The sequence below is a fragment of the Helianthus annuus genome, chromosome 4 (assembly GCF_002127325.2).
Source record: "Helianthus annuus cultivar XRQ/B chromosome 4, HanXRQr2.0-SUNRISE, whole genome shotgun sequence".
Classification (NCBI taxonomy): domain Eukaryota; kingdom Viridiplantae; phylum Streptophyta; class Magnoliopsida; order Asterales; family Asteraceae; genus Helianthus; species Helianthus annuus.
Window position 1 is genome coordinate 148,098,976 of NC_035436.2, and position 24,575 is coordinate 148,123,550.

The window sequence follows — 24,575 nt, forward strand, 5'->3', positions numbered from 1 at the left end:
TGTATTTTTTTTTTATATTTTTTTTTATGTTTTTCTCTTTTTTTTTTAACACGACACCACCAACAAACACCAACCCAACAATCAACCACATAATCAAACACCACCCATCCTCCCTACCATAACCAACATAAAATCAACAAATATGTACAAACTATACACAAGAGAAAATACCACCTGATTAATAGTAGCGCGGTCCCGGAGGTCCGAAGATGGATGACATCATATCATTCCACTCTCCAAATCCGAATGCGCCACTGCTACTTCCTGCTTGTTGTTGTACTCCCTCCTGTTGCCTTGGGTCAAGCCACTGAGAATGGTGGAGTGGTGGAGTCGGATATGAAATGCTACCATCATAAGGCGGCAATGAAGCATAGTCCACATGTTGTGGATCTTCAACAACCGGCCTTCCGGCATGCCAATCTGCATGCATCCGCCTCATTTGATCATCATGATATCTATTATTAGCATCCACCTCTCGAGAGTATGCGTGGGTACGGTTCCATGACTCATTGCGATCGAAGCTATGTTTTAACGACCGCTCTATGCTTGCACTATTCCTCGTGTTTTGATCATACAACGTCCTCTCCGGCCCCGACCATGTATCAAAAATAGATGCCGGCGGATGTTGACTTTCAATCACCTCTTGCATTGACCCACTATAAGCCCACCCCGGCTCATAAGGTTGCTGCGCATAGTCGTAGAACATACCACCGTGACCTCCACCAAAACCCCCTAAACCAACATTTGCACCACCATGCGGCTCGTCCGCATAATCCTCGTCCCCGCTCGGAACCATTTCTACATCACTCTCCGGCTCATCCGGCTCTCCCGGTAACAACTCTCTTGCATTCAACTTTAATGCCCTCCACCTTTGACCTTTAGATTTCAGCTTATGATAACGTTCCGACTGAGTGTACGTCCAAACATTCCCCAACCTATCCAATGTAAACGGCTGGTGCCTTTTCGTCAAACCTCGGTCTTCGGATGTTAACGCTTTCTGTTGTTTCATCAAACCCGTAATTATGCGACAGTACGGGACGATGTCTCTTCCATATTTGTTCCGGCATATCCATAAGTGGTGCATGATAAGGTAGCGTATCGGGAAGCGTGGGGACCCATGCATCAACGAATAAAGAACGGGTATCTCTGGGTACCTCACCTGTTCTTTGTCTCCCCTTCTTGGAATGACATTGAGAAGGCAGATTGTATGCAGCAGTTTAGCTTCAATCTTCAAGTTCTTCCGGTATAGAATACCACTGTATCTACCGGGTAAAAACAATGCTGCCAACATGTCGTTCCACCTAACATGCTTTTCTGGTTTAAGCAATAAGTCATCAAGTGTGGGCACCATGTATTCCCCAGATGGAAGACTGTCATACTTTCCAAGCTTCTTCAGTGTATCATACGACATCTCCACCGGTACCCCATGTACCATCCCGATCAACTTCATTTGTGATGGCTTGTTGAAATTGTGACATTTTAGCGTTTCCATCCACTCTTGTATCTCCGTCATGAACAGATTACTCTTGTCTTTGTCGAAGCATTTAAGCGCCCCTTCCCAACGTAAAGCGCGAAACTTAGCAAACACCCCGAACTGACCAAATTGGGGCTCATCAACTTCTTTCTCACAAATAAACGCGGCTGCCTTGTTTTTCAACTTGTTCATGCAATCATTGTAAAGTGTTGGCTGCCAAATCTCGGGTTGATCATCCAAAGACCCCGAGTTCCATACGGGCTTTTCACTCAGGCTTAACGCCATCTCTTCTTCTTCTTCACTTTCGCTTTCACTAACCCTACCCAGATATTGCCTCTTCTTTGATGGTTGCACCTTTTGTTTTCCCTTGCCTTTTGATGAAGATGAGCTTGATCCCGCTTGTTCCTTTGTCTTTGCCATTTCCTTGTTTCAAGATGGAAGAGTGCTTGTGAAACCAAAAATCCTAAAACCCCCAAATTATCTCAAACTAGGGTTTCGAATTCGGACCCCAAAATTTCGTTTTCTCTGAAATCTCTCCTCACAATCACAAAGCTTGTGAAAAACTAGTCAAGTTAGACCAAAATTCCACTTGATTTGGACAGAAATTGAAGGAATTAGGAAAGATTGAAGGTGGAAGAACTATGGAGGTTGTGGTGGGTCTTGAGAGAAAGAAGAAGATGACGGTGATAGAAGGATGAAGAATGGAAAGAATATGTGGCTGGGGTTAACTTTCACGTGACCAGATTTCGTTTTATTATATATTTATTTATTTTTTTTTATATAAAAGCGGAACCCCTACCGACGGACATTAATCACCTGCGTACCGTAATTGCCTCACTTGAACCATAAATTGTTGACGACGCTTTTTGGTCCAATGAGTTGGAATGGCACCCGTGGCTAAATAGTTGACGTAATGAGCGTACCACGGTGCAACGAAAGTGGAAACGGCTAAGAGTTGCTCATCGGGGAAACTTTCATTGATTTCACTTACATCGTCGATCCCTTCTACCGGAATCCGAGACAAATGATCCGCTACTACATTCTCACTTCCCTTCTTGTCTCGGATTTCTAAATCGAACTCTTGTAATAATAAGACCCATCGAATCAATCGCGGCTTCGCATCCTTTTTCTCCATCAAATACCGAACCGCACTATGATCCGAATAAACCACTACCTTTCTTCCCCAAATATACGAGCGAAACTTATCCAAAGCATACACCACCGCTAGTAATTCCTTCTCGGTTGTGGTATAGTTGAGTTGCGCTTCGGATAAAGTTTTGCTTGCATAGTAAATAACCACCGGTTTCTTGTCAACCCGTTGACCCAAAACTGCACCAATAGTGGTATCGCTTGCATCACACATTATTTCGAACGGCTTTGACCAATCGGGTGGTTGCAATATCGGCGCCTTGACCAAGTGTTCCTTCAAAACAGTGAAAGCTTGCATACACTCGTTAGTAAAATCAAACGGGACATCTTTTAATAACAAATTGCATAAGGGTTTGGTGATAACACTAAAACCCTTAATGAAACGTCGATAAAAACCCGCGTGTCCCAAGAATGACCTTACACCCTTAACATTTTTAGGAGGTGGCAAAGATGATATTACCCGTATCTTTGCCTTATCCACCTCCATCCCCCTTTCCGAAATCACATGCCCCAACACAATGCCCTCTTGCACCATGAAATGACTTTTCTCCCAACTTAGCACTAAATTTTTCTCAACGCACCTTTTCAAAACCTTTTGCAATTCGTTGAGACAAGCATCAAAAGTAGTGCCAAAAATGGAGAAATCATCCATAAATACTTCGAGCGACTCTCCAACCATGTCCGAGAAAATACTTATCATACATCGTTGGAACGTTGCCGGAGCATTACACAAGCCAAATGGCATTCGCCTAAACGCAAAGGTGCCATATGGACATGTGAAGGTGGTCTTGTGTTGGTCATCCGGGTGTATGGCAATTTGATTATAACCCGAATACCCATCTAAGAAGCAATAATATTTTTGACCCGACAATTTTTCAATAATTTGGTCAATGAAAGGTAGCGGGAAATGGTCCTTAGAAGTGGCGGCATTCAGTTTTCGGTAGTCAATACACACCCGCCACCCGCCACCCGGTAACCGGTCGGGTGGCAATTTGTTCACCACTTTCATCCTTGACTACTTGAATGCCGGCCTTCTTAGGCACAACTTGGGTGGGACTCACCCAAGCGCTATCCGAAATCGGATAGATGATTCCCGCATCCAACCATTTAATTACCTCTTTTTTTACTACCTTCCTTAGGTTCGGGTTCAACCGCCTTTGGGCTTCTCGTGTCGGTTTGGCATCTTCGGTTGTGATAATTTTATGCATGACGATGGATGGACTAATTCCCTTGAGGTCGGCAATCGTCCATCCAATAGCACCCTTATTCGCTTTTAACACCTCCATCAACGCTTGCTCTTGTGCCAATTCCAAATTAGAGGCAATAATGACCGTTAGCATTAGAATTGTTAGTAAAAACATTCAAACGCATTTTTTGATTTCCAAACGCCACATCAACTGTACCAAATCTACAATCAATAATAGCATGTGCGGTGCTTAAAAATGGCCGACCCAAAATTATATTTTGTTGTTGTTTAGGGTCCGCCGATGAGTAATCCAAAACTAAGAAGTCCACCGGGTAATAAAACTCATCAATTTTTACAATAACATTTTGAACCATACCCCGAGGCAACTTATGAGACAAATCGGCCAAAACAACCGTCGTCTCCACCCTTGCTAATGGACCAAAGTCATATTGGTCGTATAAGCCCCCCGGTAAAATGCTAACTCCGGCTCCGAGATCTAGCAACGCCTTAGCCATTTGAAAATTACCAACTTGCACATTAATCAATGGCGTGCCCGGATCTTGGAGCTTAGGAGGAAGCTCTCCATTCAACACCGCACTTACTTGCCCGGTCAAATCCACCCGCTTAGGCACTTTCTTCTTGTTTTGCCTTTTTTGTGTACATAATTCTTTTAAGAATTTTGCATAAGCGGGGACTTGTTTTATTGCATCGAGGAGTGGGAGATTTATTTTTACTTGTTTGAACATATCCCACATCTCCTCTTTTTGAGGACCTCTCGACACAATAAAATTTTTCTTTCCCGGGTCAAGTAGGGCCGATGGAAATGGAACTTGACTCGGTTCACCCTCAACTTTTTCATTCTTTTCACTTTCACCCAAACCCGGTTTTTTAACAATTGTTTCTTTTGGTTTAACCGGTGAAAGTTCATCATCACTTTCAATTCCCGTGATATCCTCAACCACCCCCTCAACCAATTCGGATGACAAATTGGCTTTAAATTCTTTCCCACTTCTTAAAACACTAACATGATTAATATTAACATTACCTCGTGACGAACCATGTGAAGGGTTTACCTTAGTGTCACTTGGAAGTTGACCCTTTCCTTTCTTCAATTCCGCCACATCGGTTGCTAATTGACCCATTTGGGTTGTTAGTGATTGGATGCTTTTATCACGAACCTCATCTTTTTGCATTCGCACTTCGTCTAGTTGGTTCCGTTTTTGCATCTCCATTTGCATGCTCTTTAGCATCTCCATCACCTCGTTTCCACCCGAAGACCCCCTTGCTCTTGACCCGTTTGGTATTGCTTTTGATAACCTTGGTTATTTCCGCCTCGGTATCCACCTTGATTATTGTAAGATGGCCGTGAACCAAAATTACCTTGGCTACCTTGAAAATTTGGGTTCGCTTGATTCGAAGGGTTCCCATATCTAAAGTTCGGATGATTCCTCAATCCGGGATGGTAGGTATTAGAATTCATGTTGTTGTAGTTCCTACCACCTCCTCCTTGACCTTGACCTTGAACCGCATGGACTTCCTCGTATTGCCCGTCCAACATCCCTTGGCAATTTTCAGCCGCATGACCTATTTCATTACACAAAGCACAAACATTATATATTTGGTTAGTGGTTTGAACATTACCATCATCTATGGCGTGCACTTGCGGTCGGTTAGTGGTCGGTCGGGCTCTTCTTGAGGCTTGAGCTTTCCTCTTTGATGTAGTTGCCATGCTTTCCAAGAACTCCCAATCTTCATTCTCATAGTTTGTTCCAAAAGTCCCACCGGTAATGGACATCAAATCGCGAGCATCTTCGGCACTCAACCCCTCGTGAAAGGCATTCATTAACTCCCACAATTCGATTCCATGGTGAGGGCAATTCTTTATCATCATATTGAATCGTTCGAACGCTTCATGGAACATCTCACCATGTTGTTGTTGGAAGCTCCTCAACCCCTTTCTAGCATCATTGGTCTTTTGGGCGGTATAGAACTCGTCTAAGAAAGTTTGTTGCATTTCCCCCAAGTGTAAATAGATGCCGAAGGCAAAGTGTAGAACCACTTCTTTGCCTTATCCTCCAAAGAAAACTGAAATAAGACCAACTTGACTTCATCGGCCGAAAAACCTTGACTCCCAAAAGTGTTGCAAATTGAGTCATAGGCCTCTAAATGGAAATACGGCTCCTCCGTTGCTAACCCTTTGTACTTCGGTAAACTTTGCAACGAGTTTGTTCTTACTTCAAAAGTTCTCCCTTGGTTGTTGTGAGGGATAACCACCGGTGAAGGGTTTTGAGTAATGATTGGCCTGAAATGTGCCTCTATTCCCCTTGCTTGTTCCCTAAGATGCCTTCTTGGAACACCCAATCGACCCCTTGGACGAATAGGACCCATTGGTCTTGGTATAGGCCCTTGTGGTGCAATTGGTTGTTGGGGCATCGGTGGGTATTGAATCGGCCTTTGAAATTGTGGTTGCACATGTTGTGGTCGAACTTGTTGCAATGGAATAGGTTGTTGTATTGGTGGCCCTTGTGGTCTTGGCCGAATGTGTTGTGGTATAATTTGTTGTTGTGGCATTCCACCAACACTTGCCATCCCTTGAGATTGACTTTGCAAATACCCAAACTCCCCTTGATCACCATAACCTCCATAACCGTACCCATCATCTTCATAACCCTCATAATCTTCAAATCCCTCATCATAACCATCTCCTTGAATTCCCGAGGTCTGCCCAAATGGGATGGTCGAATACTGAAAGCCCGATTGTTGTTGTTGTGGTCTAAAAGATGAAGTAGTATGCACGATAGTTGAATTGGGTGCAATTGTGAAGGTGGATGATGATTGACCCGTAGTTGGGGGAAAGAAGTGTGATAATGGTGGGATTGTGGTGGATGGATCATAGGTGATGGTAGGCTCAGTTTGAGTGGTGATTGGTTGGGTGACATTGGATGGTGTAAATTCAGCAGTGGTATTAGGTAATGTAGTGTTTGGTGATGGTTGGGTGGAAGTAGGTATAAAGGATGAAGTTGTTTGACTGGTTGTAGGTGGAATCTGAGAATCAGCCATGATGTTTCTCGGTGTAATGGGTGAAGTGGGTGAACCAATGATTTTGTTTTCTCGCACTAAAACTCGGTTTTGTCTTAGCGTTCTTTCAATTTCCGGATCAAACGATAGCGGTGATGACCTGTGAGAGCCTCTAGTATGCATACACCTAAAGTACCTGCACACTAAACACAACCAACATAAACCCGAAAATAACAAACAAAACTATTAAACTAACACACGTTGCGCACTACTCCCCGGCAACGGCGCCAAAATTTGACGTGATGTCGTGGGTCACGCAAATTTAATCCCCAAACAACTATAGATAGTGGTAGTAGGGTATCGAACTCAGGGAGTATGTGGAAGATGTGTTGAATGTATAGCTTTGTACTTAAACTAATTATTAGACTAAATTGCAGAAAATTAAAATTCAAGAGTGTGGATTGTTGGTTTAGAAAACTAAATTAAAAACTAATTCAAATCAAAGTTGGTTGTAAAACAAATTAGGAGAGAACAATGATCACCTTAGGTTTCAGTTTCTTTAAACAGTTGTGTGTAATTCCACTAGAAAGAGTTACATAGACATAACTCGTGTATATATGATTGAAGTGATAAAAGGGAACAAAGTACTCGGATTAGATAAACGCGAGGTTGTTTCCCGATGACCTATTAATCAATAACCAACCCTAACCCTTCCCGTCGGTTGCCAACGGCACCAAGAACGTACGATTAAGACTAGAAATTGCAATATTGATTAACAAACTACAAACAATCAAACATACACCATGACATTCAAGCAACGCAAGTTGTCATTCTAGAAATGCAGAAATTAAACACACAAAAGTTCAAGAAACATTCACCTAAGATGATCACCGAAGAGTTTAGCCGGACATGGCTCGGTGAATCATCATCAACATCAAACTATTGTTCATACGAATCAAAAGCACAAACCGAATGATTGAAATTGTTCAAAACCAAGCAAGTTCTCCAAAAATCGCCCCCAATGATGTCTAGAACCGTCCAATGATGAGAGATAGTGAAAAGACACCCCAAATCTAACTTAAAAGTGGCAGTTACAACTTTGGATCGCAGACTCCACCGTAAATTACGGCATCACCGTAATTTACGGTGAGCATAAAAATGTTACGGTGAGAATCATCTGTGTTACGGTGGGATCTTTTTGTTTTTCAGGTCCACCGTAAATTACGGTGGGACCGTAATTTACGGTGATGACCTGAGTTTTCTTCTTTCTTTTGTCTCTTGTTCCACTCTCGATCCGTTCTTCACCAAAGCCTCCAAAGCTGCGTTTAATCCATCTTTTAGCTCCTAAACCGCACCTGAAACAATAGCACCGTAGTTATCTAATTCAAGATAATTACACGATTAAGTGGAGGACTATTTCGTCTTTTAACATGCTTAAGGGTTGTCCAAAGGACCACCCGTCATATGTCTAGATGATGATCCATCCTACTTTTAGTAACAAACAACATCAAATAATCATAACTACACAAGATTTACATGATTTACACACATATTTTCTCTTTATCCACCCTTTAACACTTATGTTCAAGAATTTAGATTAGGTTCATTAGTGTTTCTTAACTTTTAACCATTCAATCAACTATTAACCACCATAAACAAGATCAAGATGAAGATTAGAAGCACTTACTACTAGCACAAGGCTAGGGAAGAAACAAGGCGTAAAAGTGGTGGATAAAAGGAAACTAGAGTGGTTCTTGAACTTCCGAGTGCACCAAGTCTACTTGTATGATCCCTTGCACCCTTGAGTATATGTAAAATGGCTAGAATGGAACTTGATGGTGGTGGTAGAGTGGTGATGGGTGGCGGCCGAAGGTGGGGAAGGAGGAAGAGAGAATGCTTGTTTGTTGAAGTGTTGTGAATGAGAGAGAATGAAAGACTAAAGTGTATATTTATAAACCAAACCTTATGTTTATCCATCATACATTATGTCCCTTTAACCACAACATTAGGAATTAATTAATCAAAGAAAGACAAGGGGTGGGTCACCCCTTGTGACCGTCATTTAGAGGGGGGGGGGTATGGGGTTGGGTTGTAAAGGAATTAGTTACCATTTAGTTGGTTTTGGATGATAAAGTTAATATGTTAAGTGTGTAGTATAATACAAGGTGTGTTAGGGTGTTCGAGGATCCTAACTAGCTCAGAAAGGTAAAAACAATGTGTTTGGCAAAATTTTTATGTTCCGGGTAAGGTCTGGTTGTTCGGTTGGATATTGATCCGTTAAAGTGTTAAGTAAAGCTATAAAGTGTCTTTTATGTTATTTTTAGTGACACAATAAATTACCAACACTTTGGAAAGTGTCTAGAATTATTTTGCCAAGTTTTTGCACTTTACTAACTTTGTTAAAAGCTGAATTTTGGTGTTTAGTGCAGAATTCTGCACTTAAAGTATGTTTTAGGCACTTCTGGTCACTATAACTATCACCTAGTGGCACAGTTCTATGATCCTCACCTCCCTACACTCCCCACTAGTGTAGTAATCTATTCCCGGCTCATACTGGCCTCAGAAACAATGTCTGTCTAGTGCTGGCAATGTCAGCACGTTTACCGGGTTATCCGTTCACTGTGCTAACTGTGCTTTTGTGCATCAAGTTTGTCACTATTGTTTGTGTATAATAAATGGCGTGACAGTAATAAAGTGTGATGCATGAGTATGTATGTATTAGAAAACAGAAAGCAGTTTATTCATAACTGTAATCAAGCACAGTAATTAAGCACTAATTAAATATTAATTAATTTGTACGGATACCTGGATTTGTGAGGGTTGTCACAAAAAAGGTCATATCAAGCCGAACTGTCCGAAACTAGCTCCAGCCATGAACAACAAGACTACTAAAGATGTTAGAGCATTTGTGCTGACCGCGGAAGAAGCAAAGATGATTCCGGACGTGATTGCTGGTACGTTTTTAGTTAATGATGTTTTTGCTAAAGTATTATTTGACTCTGGTGCGAACCAAAGTTTTATTAATACTTCGTTTTGCAAACTTCTCAACTAACCATTAACTAAACTCCCACAAGAATGTTTAGTAGAGACAGCAAATGGGGAAACCATTAAGATTTTTGAAATCTTAAAGGGAGCAAGAATAGAATTTTTAAATCAAAAGTTTATTGCAAACCTTTACCCAATGAATCTGGCAGGATTTGATGTTGTATTAGGAATGGATTGGTTAATAACCAATACAGCCAGTATTTTATGTGATCAAAAGTCAATCCAAGTAAATTCACCCAAAGGTGAAAAGATCACAATTAAAGGAGACAAACCATCTAGATCCACGAAATTCATTTCTGTAATGAAAACAGCCAGTTATATAAGAAAAGGATCATTAGTGTATTTGATTTCTATAATCACTAACACTAAAGGAAAAGAACTGAAGGATATTCCAGTAGTATCCTAGTTTCCAGATGTGTTTCCAGAAGAACTACCAGGATTACCGCCAGACAGAGAAGTTGAATTCAGAATCCATCTACTACCAGGAACAACACCTATTGCCAAAGCACCCTACCGTTTGGCACCAGCAGAAATGCAAGAATTAAAGAAACAATTGGACGAATTGTGGGAGAAAGGATTCATACAGCCAAGTTCATCACCATGGGGAGCACCGATACTGTTCGTCAAAAAGAAAGACAGGTCAATGCGAATGTGCATTGATTACCGTGAATTGAACAAAGTCATGATTAAGAATCGATACTCATTACCGAGAATTGATGATTTGTTTGATCAGTTGAAAGGAGCTCGATTTTTCTCAAAAATCGATTTACGATCAGGATATCATCAAGTAAAGGTACAGGAAGAGGACATTCCTAAGACCGCTTTCAGAACAAGGTATGGCCATTATGAATTTACTGTCATGCCATTTGGTTTAACCAATGCCCCAGCCGCATTTATGGTCGCATTTATGGACATGATGAACCGTATTAGTAAGCCATATTTGGATAAATTCATAATTGTTTTTATAGATGATATTCTCATTTACTCTAAAAGTAAGGAAGATCATGCAAAGCATTTACATGCACTTCTAAGTTTATTGAGAAAGGAAAAGCTTTATGCAAAGTTTTCAAATTGCGAATTTTGGTTGGAGGAAGTACAGTTTCTTGGACATTTAGTCAATCATAAAGGAATTCATGTGGATCCCACCAAGATCGAGACAATTACTAAATGGAAAACCCCTGAATCACCAACCGAGGTTATAAGTTTCTTAGGATTGGCCGGTTATAGAAGATTTATTCAAGATTTTTCTAGAGTAGCCATTCCCTTAACTAAGCTAACCTGTAAATCTGTTAAGTTTGAATGAGGACCAAAACAAGAAGAAGCCTTTAGAATTCTTAAGCAAAGACTAACCCATGCACCCATATTAGCATTACCAGAAGGAACTGAAGACTTTGTAGTCTATTGTGACGCTTCTAAGTTAGGTTATGGATGTGTGTTGATGCAACGTCAAAAAGTTATAGCCTATGCGTCTAGACAACTTAAGAATCATGAAGAAAATTATTCAACCCATGATTTAGAATTAGGAGCCATAATTTTTGCCCTTAAGATTTGGAGACATTACCTTTACGGTAGTAAGTTTACCATTTTCACCGACCATAAGAATTTAAGGTATGTTTTCGGGCAAAAGGAGTTGAATATGAGACAAAGACGCTGGATGGAAATTCTTAGTGATTATGATTGTAATATCTAGTATCATGCAGGAAAGGCAAATGTGGTAGCTGATGATTTAAATCGAAAGTATCATGAAAAGCCAAGAAGAGTATGTTCTCTTAAGTTAAACCTGCAGGTGGATCTAAATGAACAGATTAAAGAAGCACAAGAATCAGTAATCAAGGATGATACTGAAAAGTTAAAAGGATTGCTTAAGGAATTAGAACAAGGGATTGATGGGATTTGGAGATTCCATAAGAAAAGAATGTGGATACCTAAATTAGGAAACCTACGCCACCGTATATTAGAAGAAGCCCATAAGTCTAAGTATACAATGCATCCTGGAAGTGATAAGATGTATCAGGATTTAAGGAAGAATTGTAGGTGGATAGGAATGAAAAAGGATATAGCAGCTTATGTTTCTAAGTGTTTAATATGTTCCCAAGTCAAAGCTGAACATCAGAAACCCTCAGGATTGTTGCAGCAGCTAGAGATGCCGGTTTGGAAATGGGAATTGATAACAATGGATTTTGTTACCAAATTACCCAAGACCAGAAAAGGTAATGATACAATCTGGGTGATTGTAGATAGGCTAACTAAGTCAGCTCATTTTCTACCAATGAAGGAAACTTTCAGTATGGAACAACTAAGCTGTATGTAAATGAAATAGTTTCATTACATGGAATTCCCTTATCAATTGTTTCTGATAGAGATAGTCGTTTTACCTCTCATTTTTGGGCAAGTTTCCAAAAAGCAATGGGAACCAAGCTGAATCTAAGCACCGCTTATCATCCTCAAACGGACGGGCAAAGCGAAAGGACAATTCAGACAATGGAAGACATGCTTAGAGCTTGTGTAATTGATTTCGGAGGTAATTGGGACGATCACTTACCACTGATAGAATTTTCTTACAATAGCAGCTATCATACCAGTATCAATGCTGCACCATTCGAAGCACTTTATGGACGAAAGTGCCGAACGCCAGTTAGTTGGGCAGAAATTGGAGAAAAACAACTCTCTGGACCAGAGATAGTCCAAGAAACGACAAACAAGAATGTTCAAGTCAAGGAACGACTGAAAGCAGCACGTGATCGACAAAAGAGTTATGCTGATAACAGAAGAAAGCCACTGGAATTTCAAGTAGAAGACAAAGTGTTATCAAAAGTCTCTCCTTGGGAAGGAGTGGTAAGATTCATTAAAAGGGGAACGCTAAGCACCAGGTATGTTGGACCTTTTGAGATTGTTAGAAGAATAGGACCTGTAGCTTATCAGCTACAACTGCCAGAGGAAATGGCAGGAATACATGATGTATTTCATGTATCTAATCTCAAGAAATACTTAGCTGATGAATCACTGGTAGTACCTCTTAAGGACATAGAGGTAAATGAGTAGTTAAAGTTTGTGGAAAGACCTTTACAGATTGAAGACAGAAAAGTCAAAAATCTCAAGCACAAAAGATTAGTTCTGGTCAAAGTGAAATGGGACTCCAAGAAAGGACCGGAGTATACATGGGAGCTTGAATCAGAGATACAAAGTAAATATCCGCATTTATTCCAGTAGACCTCGAGGACGAGTTCTAAAACAAGGTGGGGAGGATATAACAACCCTCCTAAAATTTTCGACACCTTAAAAATAATTGAAATATCCCAATACGTCCTAAAATACACCCCGTATACGAAAACGGGCCCTGAATACCTTTATTTTTATTAAAATTAAATAAAAACAAAATTAAATGGGTCGTCGTGGGGCGCGACGCCCTTGGCTACTTCAGTCGCGGCGCGCGACGGCCTTGCCACCAGGCTTAACCCGGCGCTGCCACGTGTCGAGTGCATGTTGAGGCTAGTGGACGAGTCAGCTAAGCTAGGGCCTACCCTAGCTGGTGTCGCGGGCCGCGAAGCTTTTCGTGGTTTCCGTCACGGGGTTCGACGATGTGTCTGATCAGCCCTATAAATGGATTCGCAAGGCCTTCAGTCCAACTCGCTCACACTTTCTTTTCTCTCTCGAATTTCTGAAGAGTAATCATAATTTTCGGGTATAATACCCCCTAAATAATGAAGTTCTGCCTCGTTGTAAGTATTATATCCTCGGTTACGTATTAGATACGCTGCCCGATTGATCCAGGGTTCCGTAGCAGCTGTCGAGGTTCTGCCTGACGTAGTCATTGGAATGCCGTCTCGGGAAGGGTATTACTAATGTAAATATTGGGTTATTATACTAACGCGTGTGCATTTGTGTATTTAATAGATAATCACCAGGAAATCCTTAAGGAAAACCCTAAGACAGCAATGTAAGTAATCTCCTTTTTGTAAACTATTTTTACAAAACCTCAATTAATTAACATTATATTAAACAGTGATTGAGTATTTATATTCTACAATTATCGTCGGTATGTTGGGGTTTTGTATACAAAATTTGTTACTACCTTGTGAGTAGTAGCATGACCAAAATTCGGGTTGCCAGTTCCGTGGGTGGTAATTAAAGTAGATGGAAACAAATGTAATTGCGCGACCGCCCTCAATACTGTACAATGGTTTTACTTAACTTGATTAAACTGAGATTCACTGACCAGTATTTCCCACTGACAAAATGTTTTTAAGCGCGTTTCAGGTAACAAAATGTGAAAACCAAAATAGAAGCCAGCTGGACAGCACTGAAGGCTTGGAAAAGTGGCTATAAAGTTACCTAAAATAAAAGAGATGTTTTATTAAATAAAATAGGATTTATTCCTATGAAAATGTGTGTACTTAAAACTTGGGATTTTCCCACGTGTTTAATATTATGAAAGTGTGGTATTCTACTCTGATAAAATATTTCCTAACTATGGTCCTGATGTAATTTCCGTTGCCAAACTGATAAACATCGATACCACTAAAACTGGCCGCGGCCGCCCGTTCCCGGCTTGTTAGGGGACGGGGGTTGCGACAGTACAGCCCCGTGGTCAGTACTGTAGGGTTCTACATGAACTCTGGAGTGGGGCACGGCCCCGTGGTCAATACTGTGGGGTTCTACATGAACTCTGGAGTGGGGCACGGCCCCATGGTCATATCTGGGAGTTGACCACGACCCCGTGTCTCCTGTCTGCTCTGTTTGTCATGTTCTATATGAACTCTAGAGTGGGGCACGACCCCATGCCTTGGTGGCACAACCCGCGTTTGATTTCTGGTTAGTTGTTTTGGTCTTGGGGTGTAGCTTGGAGGGTAGGCATGGTATGTCAACTCTTATTTTTGTATTTATGTTAGTTTTTGCCGTTAATTTGTTCCTTTTGTACATTTAAGCTCATTTAGTCATGAAAATTAAAAGTATACAAAGAAACGCGCTTTTTCCAACGTTTGTATATAAAAAGAGTTAATTTTATGTCTTGTTTGATATAATTTATATGTTGCATTTTCTGCATATCAAATATCCTCACACTTGAATCTTTGCATGTCCTCAAGCAAAACTCTTTAATATTGCTTACACACCCAAATAGAAAAGGTAGAGAAGAAGTTTATGGTCTTGCTTATAGTGTTGGGTATCCAAGTTTTTTTATTCTTGTTTTGATTTTATTTACAATCCTATTCGACATGATTTATTTAGAACACTTTTTAAGAAAAATATATTTTTAGGCATAACATGCCTCTTAAAATTCCATTAAGCTATATACAAATTTCACACACCTCACAAGTGGTCACTCAACACTTGGTCGAAGATGTATAAGTGAAATGCCCGGTCCCGGTGTGGAACATACTCCTACCATAGGCTTGACAAGCAATCAACCCTCCACCCTTTTGACATAATCTTTGTAAATATCAAGATAACTTTTAAAGGGTAGGTTTTGGCTAGGGGTTGGGATTTTTGTTTGGGAAAGTGGCGAAAGGGGTAAAAATGTCGGTTTCCTTTTGAAAAGTTTATTTGTGACTTTTGATATAAACTATAAACTTTTAAGCAAGATATTTGAGACTTGCTTAATTATTTCAAGCAACTATGGATTTTTTTAGAGTAAACACAAGATACTTAAGTCACATTTTGATATTTTTTTCAAAAGAAAAGAATTTTTACTAAAATAAAAGGGTGTAAAAGTAAAAAGGGTTATGGGTGATGGCTGATTGTTGCAAAGTTATATTTTGCGGGTTCTGAAACGAAAGGTTTAGGCTCAAAGGGGTCAACTAGAGGATTGTCTATTTGGTTATGGTGGGGAGATAAAAAGAAAAATAAGGTTTAAACAAAAAAGGGTTATAGTCCTAATGACTCAATCATTTACTTACTTGGATTAGTCCTTAAGGACCGGGAACGCATTGTCTTGGCAAGTTCTAGATTCGTAAGAATCATACGGGCTATTACACAAGAAATGAAAAGTGAGCATTTAGTAAAGATATGGTATTGTATGCTCGGTAAAGGCTCAAAACTCACTATTTGTGGGAAAAGGGTTAATGTCACACCCCCAAAATCCACATGCGGAGTATCACCGCTTGGAGGCGTGACTGACCAGGATCAAGCCACCAATCATATTGAACATAGCATATAAATAAACGTAAAACCCAAACACAATATAATTGGTGTCCAAACAAAACATAGTTTAAGTTGTAAGCGGAAGCATAATGTTTAAAACCAAAGTATAAGTTCAAAAGTATGATAAATGTTTAACATGGCATATGACTATCCATGTCCCACAACGTCCACGCCTCCTCGTGCAAGCTCCAAAAGTACCTATTGACCTGCAAGGCATGCAACCACGAGTCAACAACAAAGTTGAGCGAGTTCACAGTTGGTTGTTTAGTTTTACCAGTTCGTTTTGAAATCATATGTTGTTTCGTAAACCACGAGTTAACCAGTAACCTTTTGTTTCCCAAACCATAACCATAAGTAGTGGGGGGCTTCCCCTGTGAACCACCAGACCATACCATATCGACTACTAATGAAATATAAGTTGTGCCCTACATCAGTGTCTATCATCACTGACAGTTTGCCATAGTCCATTAGTACACGCCCGTTCGAACGACACGGTGTGAGGTTTGTTAAACCTAATAGCGCTATTAACTAATGACCCGCTCGCCATCGGCCTCGGCGATTAAGTCGATATAAAGAGGAGGGACTTCATGATAGAGTTTTGTCTAGTAAGTTAAGGTTGTTGTCCTACCCAAGGAGGACGAACGTACGTAGTTCTACCCAAGGAGAATACGCAGAGTTTATAGTGGCATCCTACCCAAGGAGGATGGCCGTACATATCCTACCCAAGGAGGATATGTAGATTCTGTTTTAGTTTAATAACCCATTCCCAACCCTTGGGATTCCCATGCCTTGTAGAAAGTGTGAACTCACCTCGGTTTGCTCGGCTGATTAATTACTTGATTCCAATTAATCAGTCAAAGCCTATGGTATGCACGTATTCACAATCAGTTTATATTCATATAGTTCAAGTATAAATCAATCAAAAATCATAGCACATAGCAGCTGTACAAGTTGATGCAAGTCATACATCACATGTTTATCTCATGGCAACACATAACTAACCTAGTTTACCCTTATCAGACTTAACTGAGTTCACTGTGCAGTTTACCCATTTGACGAAACGCCCACTGTTTCGTCGAAATGCCCATATGACGAAACTCCCTTGTTTCGTCGTCCTTTCCCATAGACGAAACTCATCCGTTTTGTCGTGATTACCCTCGGCAAAACTCCCCTGTTTCGTCGTAAACCCCATCGACGAAACTCTCCGGATTCGTCGACAATTAACTGTTTCGTCGCGTAACAGTTTCAAACATAGAAAAACCCTAATCCTCATAACAACCGTTTCACAATAACATCAAACAACCAGTTATCATACAACGCAGAAATCATTGATCATCACATATGCAGCCTGTACTCTATGCGTAACAGTTTGCAAACAGACATACAATCAACACAGTCATTACATATATATATATATATATATATATATATATATATATATATATATATATATATATATATATACGATTACCAATCATTTAAATCTGTTGGTTCTCTATTACAAAGAATCACCATATGGTTATGATCTAAACGGTATGATCAGATTCTACACTAATATTCATTAACGTGCACAACAAATGTAAGATTCATGAAACCCTAACTAACACAACATATGGTCATGATTTCTATAACAAAAGCCTATGTCCAGAAAACGTTTCATCAATAAAAAACATATATATAACATGTATCCATCAGTTAAAGAATCATGAAATCAATTAAACAAAAGTGTTGCTAACCGAGATAGAATGAATAATGGATTGATCGCTAGAGAGGGCATGGAGAACACAAAGCTGCCGTCACACAGAAGATGGGCTCTAGGGTTTTCAGTTTTGCTAAAAGAAAATGTGAGGGGTGAAGCCGTTTCACGTAGATATACCCACATTAGCGTACTGGGCCCTTAGTGGGCTTCGGCGAAAGGCTGGGCCGGCGAAACACTCTGTTTCGTCGAGATGGTTAGCGGCGAAACTCACGTTTCGTCGAGGTTGTTCGGGGTGCAACATCTTAAGATTCTAACTTCTAAACAGGTTAACAGGTTACCAGTTTAAATCACCAAACATATAACACAACAATCATAATACGTTTTAACATATCACAAACGCGTACGGTTACAAAGCAAACAAGTCATGTAAACAAACAACTTAAACAATTAACGTGCAATTAATGCGAAGATGGAATCTTGGAAACTCGAGTTGTCACATTATCCCCAACTTGAAAGAAATTTTGTCCCGAAATTTAGCATGCGGTTACTGAGGAAGCTAGTTAAGTTGCGTGGTTTACTGGTTTTCCTGGGGTGTCACATCATCCCCCTGTTGATTTGGAATTTCGTCCCGAAATTCCGCGGTAGCTTCAGCCTCAGTAGTAGTTGCATGGTTTCCGAAAAACTGGGGATACTTAAGTTTCATTTGGTCTTCTCGTTCCCATGTGAACTCTGGGCCACGACGGGAGTTCCAACGAACTCGAACAAGAGGTATTCTGGTGCGCTTGAGGACCTTAACATCTCAGTCTGTGATTTCAACTGGTTCCTCGACGAATCGCAACTGGTCGTCGATGGTGAGCTCCTTCAAAGGAACTGCGAGGGTCTCATCTGACAGAGATTTCTTTAGATTTGACACGTGAAATACGTTGTGAACTCCACTGAGTGTTGCGGGTAGGTTCAACTTGTAAGCGACCTTGCCAATTCTCTCGATGATTTCGAACGGTCCGACGTAACGCGGATTGAGTTTGCCCCTTTTTCCAAAGCGAACCACACCCTTCCAGGGTGAGACTTTAAGTAGAACCCGATCCCCGACCTGAAATTCTAGAGGTTTCCTACGCTTATCAGCGTAGCTTTTCTGACGGTCACGAGCTGCCGCCATGCGTTGCCGTATCTGTGCAATCCTTTCCATTGTGTCTACTACAAGTTCTAGACCCGTGATCTGGCTATCACCAACTTCTACCCAACAAAGAGGTGATCGGCATTTACGTCCGTACAATGCCTCAAACGAAGCGGCTTGAATGCTGGTGTGGTAACTGTTATTATACGAAAACTCCACCAACAGGAGATGTTTTTCCCAGCCATTGCCAAAATCAATCACACATGCCCTAAGCATGTCTTTGTAGGATCTTTTTCAGCCCTGATTGAGTCGATCAGAAGAATTCCTATCCAAAACAAGAGGCGGAAACTAATGTTTTTGTACGATTTCAGCTAAATTCACTTTAAACTGTTGTTGTATTGATCTTGATAATGTTTGCAAGCCCTGACAACACTTCTGCAGCACTTCGTGGCTCACCGGAAGACAACACCTACAACTATGTATATGATTTCGCTCATATGACCTATTTATAGGCTAACAGGTTTCGCTTATACGGACATGACATAAGAGCGAAACCTCACTTGACACATAAGCAAAACTACATGACTGACATAAGAGCGAAACCATCATGATGACATATGAGCGAAACCATCATGATGACACATGAGCGAAACCTAGTCTAACACATGTTTCTTGGATTTCGTGCCATGTTCTAACCTATACTCAACAAGACTCGATACAAGACGTAGTCGACAGACGTAGTGCACCAACAAACTCCCCCCTCGGATGTTGACGGAGTCTTCAGTGTCGAGTCTTCGATTGTCAACCTACAGTCTTTATCAGTCTTCGATCTTCCTCTGAAGTATTTGTCATTTCAAGAATCCTCATTCTCTATCTTTATCTTCAACAAACTCCTCTCTCTTGGATGTTGACACAGTGTCTTCAGACTCCCCCTCTCAATCTGCTGGGATCGTAGTCTGGAATTCTTTCATTCTAAGATTGTGATCAGGCACTCATCTGGTTCAGGATCGTCACCTGGCACACATTTTACCTGCACAATCTCTACCCAACACATAAGTTTCTTTAAAAATTAAACTTTCAAACTTTTTAGAAACTTTTGCAAGAAACTACATTAATGATTTTACATTCAGGATCTTTTACTGGCTTTTTATCAAACAAACTTAACAACTTCATATACTCTCTCCCAAACCTGTTCTTCATGTTTAGCACTTAGAATTTTGAAAATCAGCTTTTCAACATCAGTCGTCGAAAATCTTTTTGAATTTTACAAAATCTATGCTAAAACACACTAAAATCTTTTTGGATTTTCTGAACGAAAGTAACTAACACCACTTGTAAACAAAATAATGCAGGAATGAAATATTTACAGACAATATTTTTGTGAGTTAGTGCAAGAGGATCATATCAGTTTCTGAGACATATCACCAACACCGTTAAGCTAGATTTCATTTTAAGTTCTAAACAATTCACCTAGATTGTCAGTATGTTTGTCCACTTAAATTTTCACACAAAGTTCAACTGTTTCGAGATAAGCAATTAGTGTCTTAATTACTTAAACTTATTTGTGTGTCCCACCACTTGAATATACTCCCGTATCCAGATCCCAATATTCAATCTTACAGGTGAGTATACCACAGATGATATCTGTAAAGAGGTTATGTGCGAGGGCCGTGAGAGCTCAGGTCGATACTTCCGTATACGCAAATAGATGAAGGCTTCGACTTTCGGTGGGTCCCCTTTAGAGGATCTTTTATTACAACAGCAGCGACTATGTTTCAAGCATTTGCGAAAAGCATTATCCAGGGACTAGGTCAGTATTTCCATACAGCAGAAGTCCCGGGATAATACTCCAGATATCACTGAGCATAAAGACCTAGTATCTCAGAATAAGAGACCTTTCAAACAAGATTTCAGGGGTTACCTATATATCCAAGACGTTGTTAACCCACAGAATAAGCAAGTTTGTATTTAGGTTTATATCTCGTTACAGTTTACTAAATGTGCGAAAACATACTGACACATCCATAGTAAAATTGTTTATCACATTTAACTTTACATTTCTTTAGCATGCTGTGATAGTCCACTGATGTACTATCATTTCCTCTTTTATGCAACCAAAACTCATTTTTCAGTTTTATCATGTTTTTGGCTTTTTCATATTTTCTAATGTTTTTGGATTTTCTGAAAATTTCTTACTCCCCCTAAAATTCATAAACATTTAAAGAAATTGAAAACAAACTATACAGAACATGACAACTGATATCGAATTGCCTCAAATCTCCATCCGCTTGGCATAAACAATCAGAACTCCCCCTCATAACAAACTATTTTCCCATAATGATTTCAAAACACTCAAGTTTGTTTTAATCAGAATGGTTTTTTTCCGGAAAATAAGTTTTGTTGATTTTACCACTTGTAAAATTGGGGATCAAATCCATTGTTTGCCAATTTTATGAATGATAGTTAATTCAAGTTCAATTTAATGACCTTGATTAACCACTTGTAGGATCAATCTGGTTCAAATTCTGAACCTCTTGTAAAAACAACAATCTTACAAACCACTTGAAGGATTAACAATTAAGCATTTCAAACCTGTTTTTCAACCAATTACCATTTGTTGGTTGAATTCTCAAGGTGCCAATTCCTACTCCTCGCTTACAAACATGGGAGTTCCGGCAAGTCCTGCAAAACTTCTCAAACACAGATTAAGAAAGATGCCGATTCATGATCCACGATTACCAACTTGGGATTTCCGGCAAGTCAGGTGTCTATTCAACGAAAAATATGTCCACCCAAGCCTGACCAGCCTTGGGTGTAACCTTTTCAGTCTCTTTTGGGGCTACATCTTTTCGTTTAGTTTGATAAAATTCTTTCACCCCTTTAGCCTTCCCCTGAATCATTTTACCAAAAATGTTTTTCACAGCAGGGTTAAAGGCTTTTTCAACATATAATTCTTTCTTTTTATGAAAAAATTGATTTGAAATTTCAACTTTACCGATTTTAGATTTGTAATTTTTAGCATTCAGTGGCGGAAAATTCACATCGTCCACTATCGGAATTTTCTTCTCATCTTTTACAACAACCTGTGGCTCCCCTGTCTTTGTGGAGACAGATTCATCACCAGAACTGTTAGCTGAACCTTTCACAACCCATTTTTGATTTGTTGTAATTTCTTTTCTTTTCAAAGCGCTCTTTGAACATTCTCCCTTCTCAAAGGTTGAATTTTCAAAGCCTGTAAACTTTCGGGTTGAAAGTTCAGTATTCTTGACGACTTTCTCTTTCATTTTACCAGAGACTTCCTGTTTTGGTTTGAATGTCTTTGGACAATTCCTAGCAACATGACCAATAGTTTTACACTAAAAACAGGTTCTCTTTTCAATCTTTTCCTGAACAACATTCTTCTTCAACTCTTCTTGCTTCTTGGCAAGGAATTCCTGATTTGTCTGCTTTCTGAATGATTGTTCTTTCTCAGCCTCTGATGTTTTCCCTGAAACAAACACAGTTTTTGGTTTATAAACTTTTTCATTTTTATAGTTTTTCGGTTGATTAAATCCTAATCCTTTCTTTTTGAAATTACGATTATGGTTTGGTTTCTTTTGGAAACTATAACCACAATTATAACCCATTTTCTTGTTAATTCTTTGTTGATCTCTTGAAGTGTAGTGTTTAGGTTTTCTAATAAGATTTACATCTTTTATTTCAGAAATATTAATTTCTGTAATTTTGAAAACCTTTTGAATCATTTCAAATCTGACACTTCTTATTGGAAAAGCTTCATCAGAATATAATTTGTCAGAACCTTTCAAAGTATATGCTACTTTAAATGATTCATCATTCAAATTAGATTTTGATAGCAAAAACTTTTTATCATAAACCCGTTTGTCCTTTTTGACTGTTGACTTTGACGCATCAGACTCAGTCTTTAACTTGAATTTGGACTCCGGTTTTGACTCCTCACTGTCATCTTTATCTAACACCTGATCAACCACACTTTTTATCAACTTTGACTCATGATCAGTGTCGGATGACGTGTATGTGTCATCAATATTTTCTGGCAAGTTATCCGACGGCCCAGACTCCCATTGTAAGTTTATTGCCTTTTCGACTCTTTCGGAATTTGGATTTCAAGGAGAATATCCATTTTCAACCAGGGGCGGACATCTATTGTAGACCACACTTGATTTCTTACCAGAATTGTTCACTTTATCTTCATCTTTTGTCACGAATTTCTTTTCTTCAGACGTCTCCACTTCTTCAAACGTCTTCAATTCCTCCACGATTAGATAGATCCTGTAAACAACAAAAGTAGAACATGAGTAATTTACTAATAACTTGTTGACTCTTTTAGTTTCAATTCTTTGTGTTTCCAGCTTTAATTCCAGATCAGCACATTTCTTTATGTGAAAGTTGACATCATCAAGCTGTTTTAAGTAAGCTCTCTTTAGCGTATTCATTGCAATAACTTGTTCACCGTTTGAATCAGTATACTTGTTGATTTCTCTGTTCATTGTATCATAGGATTCTTTCAGTCTGTTTATATTATGCAGCAACTCATTGTTCTGCTTGATTAAAGAATCACAGTTCATGCACTTTTCAGGAACTTTGACAGGTTCAGCATCAACTTTGACTTCAAATTCAGGAACCTCTTTGACTGTTCTGTTTGATCGTAAAAATTCAGCTCTTCTCTTTCTCTCAGCTTCAGCCTCAGCTTTTAATCTCTCTTCCTCTTCTTGTTGGTGCACTACATCTGTTGATTTCGTCTTGGATCGAGTCCTATATTGTATTGTATAGATTAGGGCACAATATACGGGAAAATAGGCGAGTGTATGTTGGTAGTGAGATAGTTTCGCTTATTTGGTCATTTGTAAAGGTTTCGCTTATATGGTCAATGGTAGTTCCGCTTATATGTGCACAAGAGGTTCCGCTCTTGTGGACATGTATGTATAAGTGGAACCTTCAACCCTATATAAACCAGATAAGCGGAATCATTTATAGGAGAGATCGAATTACATACCGAAGTGCTGCCGGTGTGAAGATTGAGCTGTAATCGTTGTCAAATCAATAAAACAGTAGATTAAGTGAAGAACAAGCTAGTTCTATCCGTGTTTCTTGTAATTCCGCACCTGAAACATAGAAGAACGCCTCTGAACGACTCTTTCGGGTCAAAACACGATCATACAATTGGTATCAGAGCTTGGGAGGAGGTTTTCTACAGAAATTAGCTGGATTTCATCTTTGTTTCTTACTTCTACACCTTCTTTTATCATTTCAGAAAGTTGTATCGGTCAGAATTGGATCAAAATTGCAAAGATTGTGTGTTACTGATCATTAACAAACCCTGGAAAGTTTCATGCCAAAATATGGACTAAAAGTGGATAAAATGACCTTCGAACTTGGTTTCGCTTCAAGGGACACTTGATAGTTTCGCTTGAAAGTTTCCGCTTCAAGTGACAAGTTGAAGTTTCGCTTGAGTAGTTCCGCTTCAAACTGCATCATAGTTCCGCTTATTTGGTCAACAATCAGTAGTTCTGCTCCAAATTACCTTGGTAGTTTCGCTTGTGTGTCACCATTAGTGAGGTTCCGCTTCAAAGTCATCAGGGTTTCGCTTGAAAGGTTCCACTTCAAGGGACAGGTTTGGAGTTTCGCTTATTGGTTTCGCTTCAAGTGTATTTTGAAGTTCCGCTTCAAAGGTCATCAAAAGGTTTCGCTTCAAAGGACAATAAAGTTTTCGCTTTATCAGTCAACTCTAGTT

The 24,575-nt window shown here is 39.7% G+C and overlaps 1 non-coding gene across 1 annotated transcript; it reads left to right on the forward strand.

Moving 5' to 3' along the window:
* The first annotated feature begins 5,668 nt into the window (after positions 1-5,668).
* LOC118491858 lies at positions 5,669-5,774 on the forward strand. The gene has a single exon (XR_004892303.1). It is a non-coding gene; the product is annotated as a small nucleolar RNA R71 (small nucleolar RNA).
* The last annotated feature ends 18,801 nt before the right edge of the window (positions 5,775-24,575 follow it).